The sequence below is a fragment of the Penaeus vannamei genome, chromosome 1 (assembly GCF_042767895.1).
Source record: "Penaeus vannamei isolate JL-2024 chromosome 1, ASM4276789v1, whole genome shotgun sequence".
In the NCBI taxonomy this organism is placed as follows: Eukaryota; Metazoa; Arthropoda; class Malacostraca; order Decapoda; family Penaeidae; genus Penaeus; species Penaeus vannamei.
Window position 1 is genome coordinate 19,665,689 of NC_091549.1, and position 4,824 is coordinate 19,670,512.

Consider the following 4,824-nt stretch of genomic DNA (forward strand, 5'->3'; position numbering starts at 1 on the left):
ATCCGGGTTGCGGGATTTTCGTGGAAAAATATAACTCGACTCAATAAATTCTCAATTTTGGGGAATTATTTTCAGATTTCCCTTTTTACTGATATTAGAGAGATGGTTTGCGAGCTGATTTTTCCCTACATAAAATTTTCAGTTGATACTTCACATAAGCCCTTTAACGACCATGAGTACCATAGTTTTTGTTAAGACGGTAATGATTATATCTCAATTCAAAGAACTTCGTAAGGTATAAGGATACATTTCTTCACGCTAATAATTTATTAAGTAAACTCTCATTGACAAAGCATTGTGACACTCGTTTAAAATGAATATATAAATAACCAACACAAAGAAATACACGAGAATAATGACTAATATTCACCGGTCACTTGGTAACTATACATATCGCCTGTTTGGGGAATTTCGGCTGTTAATAGCTGATTAAACTGTGCATGGATAATACAGTTCAGAGTAACATAAAGGAGATGAAGAATTAATGTCTTTTCTCAATATATACATTGAAAACGAAAACAAAAGTTGATAGAACTAACACAAATAATCGTTATAAAAGCGGAATGATACATGGACACAAAATCAATACACGTCACATAGAAAACAATAAAAAAGTCACATGCCAATTTGAAAAATATATTTGTATGAATGAATGACCATATATATATATATATATATATATATATATATATATATATATATATATATATATATATATATATACATGTATGTAAGTATGTATTCATGTTGTGTCCGTGTGTATATGTGTGTTGTTGCTTGTGTGTTTGCATGTGTGTGTGTGTGCGTGCGTGTAGGCTTGGGTGGGTATGCATACAGATGTAAGCACGCACACACACACACACACACACACACACACACACACACACACACACACACACACACACACACACATATATATATATATATATACATATATATATATATATATATATATATATTTATATATATATATACACGTATGTATGTATGTATATATGTGTGCGTGTGTTCGTGTTGGCTTGGATGAGTATGCATACAGATGTAGGTACGCACACGCACACACACAGACACACAGCAGAAAGAGCAGCAGAAAAAAACGTTTGTGTTTACGAAGCCAAGTCCCTAACCTAATCGAGGGCCGTGACAGTTAAGGCCTCCAGCGCCCCAAGTTTAAGGCTCTTTTGAGTATCCGGCCCCTGATCCTGAACACGTGTCGGGGGAAACGATACCTAAACGTGTGGAAGCTACTGCTCTACAGCAAATGCATAATATATATAGGTGAAAATGAATTAATTACAGCATAAAATTCCAATAGCAGTAATAGCAGCGCAAAATCGCAACGACAATTGCACAAAATTACAAAGAAAATATCACAAAATTATAGACCATGTTGACCAGTGAAACGAGCAGGCGCGATGCCACGGGGGGGGGGGCGCCTAAGGGTCACAAATCGTCATTTCACTCGGCAGAATGAAAAAACAAATTACAGTTTACTCGGCAAACTTGGTGGGCATAATTTAAGAAATCAATTATCATGGTTTGTAACCCGAAGTTTTCTTCATTTCAATTTGGTCCTTTTCGAAACAAGATATTAAAAAGTATGAAGTGTGGATTTAATTTTTTAAATGTTACTCGGTAACCTTGCTCCCGACACCCTCCCCCCCCCCCCAAAAAAAAAAAAATCTAGCGCCGCCCCTGGAAACGGTACCAACCATTGATCAGTCAATTATAATTGCTAAGTGCTCTTCAACTATAATTTCTACTTGGCTGTCAGGAAAATGTCGTTTATTCATGCCAAGCTATTCTTCAAAATATTTGTTCAGGTTGTGAAAACATAAATGTCAAGTTGTGAAGATAAATACCGTCATTACGACAAAGTATGCGAATGCGAGGATAGAGCCCAGGCTTCATATTAAAAGTCTATAACTCCTTTAATGACCTTAACAGAAATTGCAGTTCGCTTTAGCGGCACATTTGCATAATATGCCGTATTGGTAACATTACTCTACAGAAACACCAGTAAGTAAACCGTCTACACCTGCATTGGACAAACATGCAGATACACACGCACATTTACCTATACCGAAAAAAAAGACAGACGCACTACACACACACAAACATACACACAAATACACACACACTCTCTCTCTCCTTTTCTCACCCCCTCCCTCCCTCTCCCTCCCTCCTCCCTCCCTCTCACTCTCCCGCTCTCTCCCTCACTCCTCCCTCCCTCTCCCTCGTCCTCCTCCCTCCCCCTCTCCCACCAAGGGAGGGGAATTCCACGATTATTTGTATATATAGATACCTAACAAACTAAACATTGTAAATAACCTAGAACTACGAAATCGAGAATGAGTAATTACTAAAAGTAATTACTAAGCTAGTCCTGGGTCCATTTCCGATTTCTTGCGCATTTAAAGACCCAAACAACACTTCGTTCGCGGTACGACAAGCCCTCTACGGAAATGATAATTTATGACTACAGATGGTTTGACGCAAAATAAAGGTATTTAAAGTAACACTGAAATATTTCCCATGTTTAAGTAAATCAAACATAAAAATTGCTGAAACCATCATAGTATGAGATGATATGTGGCAGACGATACGTCATCATGGCGGAAATTTCATCCGATGTCACTTCAGCTGCGTCTGCCAGCATAGCATCACCAAAGGCAGAGCCACAGTCCCATAGTGTGGCTTTAATTTTTTAGCCTTTCAATACATTTACTATGAATAGTCGTATATTTTCTGACAAATCAAGGTTCCGTATCGCATTTTCTTGTTATGCATCTAATACATTTTCTATAAAGAGATGCGGGTGCATTTAATGTTATTAAATATTGTTACATTATTGGCTTACTATTGTATTTATTGTATATTGTTTCATGCAATGCATTGAATAAGAAAATAACGTAGGAAATCCTATGATCAGACTCATCCTACTCATTGCTCGGGCAACTCTTTCAGACCCCTTAACTGAAATCTAATAGTCATTCGTTTATGGTAATGTTTGGTTCAGTTTAATTATTTATAACCATTTTCTTTATCACCTTATGTTTAGAAAGCGGCAGAAATGCTGCTCCGGAAGAGCGGCCAGCCCCAGAGTCTAAATAAATTATTTTGACCTTGGCCAGCCCCAGAGTCTAAATAAATTATTTTGACCTTGGCCAGCCCTCCCTCCTCCATCAGCCGCCACCAAAGCCCGAAAACGCAGTAGTTAAGAAATGTTTCGGACACAAGAGCCGAATCTTTTAGTTCACACATTGGTATCACTGAGCTGATAAATTGGAAGGAGAGGAAACTGTGCATTCGCCCAACACACATATACCTATAGACAGCACTTAGTAAGCAAACACGTACTGCGTAGACGGTCAATATTTCAAGTACCGGACGATGCAAACTCAAGAACGCATGTTCAGCACGACCCTCCCGGACCACACAAACGCCCATTCACCCCCCGTCACTTTTACTCAACTAACCCTCATACACAAACACCACAAAATGCATATTCAACCGGACTCTGCACACAAACACCACAGTTACCACGGGACTCCGAGGGGGTTCGCCTGACACATGAACTGCCTGTTTTCCCCCGGCCAGCCGTCACTCAGCTGCCGGTCCCAGAACACCATGATGTCTCTCCCGGTTATTCCGAAGGATTTCACGTCGACGGCCTGTCCTATCTCGGTGTTTGTGTACAGGGTCCCATCGCCCCAGACGAGGTCGGTGCCGACCTTCTCAAGGTCCATGAACAGGGAGCCTCCAGTCACTGACGGAGGCAAGAGGCAAAGGGGTGAGACACACTTTCTGACGAATCGGTGCGAACTGATGTATGCATGCACACACAGTAATCACCTGTTGTAGCCGTGAAGTTTCCCAGCATCTGGTATTGTTGCATCGTCTTGTAGATGCCAAGGCGGTGACCGGGGATCCTCTCGCAGTGCTGCTTGGCCGCCGCGTACGTCTTGAGGCCGGCCGGTTTCAGGTACAGGAGGCCGTCCACGTCGAGGTGGTAATCGCCCTCCACGGATGCTGCTCAGATAGGTACATATACATGTATACATACATAAACACACACACATACATATGTATATATATACATATATATATATATATATATATATATATATATATATATATGTGTGTGTGTGTGTGTGTGTGTGTGTGTGTGTGTGTGTGTGTGTATGTATGTATGTATGTATGTATGTATGTATGTATGTATGTGTGTGTGTGCATATATATATATATATATATATATATATATATATATTATATATATATATATTTGTGTGTGTGTGTGTGTGTGTGTGTGTGTGTGTGTGTATGTATATATATATATATATATATATATATATATATATATATATATATATATATATATATGCATACATGCACATGCACACACACACTCATATATATAATATTAGCAAAAGTTTTCTTTGGAGGTTCCCTTCAATCTACTCTCAGGGGATGAAATCTCTACCAAGAGATGAGTTATTAGTAATTCAATCATTCTCTTCTTAAGAGCTGATCTTTCAATGACTAAAGTGGTCACAGTGAGAAAAAATAGATGTATAGTATAATGGTACATGGCACACGATCCGTGAGGCCGCCCCTCTCCCCGCAGGGCAAAGGCCGCGCGCGGGGTTGGCCTCACCTTGCAAGAAGAAATAGACGGCGTCCGTGTTGTTCTCGACCAGGTGCGACGATGGGCCTGAGTCGGCCAGCCGGCAGTCGGAGCTCCCGTCGGTGGGGTTGACGAAGGACCAGGCCAAGCACGAGGGCCGCACGAAGCACATGCTCTTGCAGTCGCCTGTTGGGGAC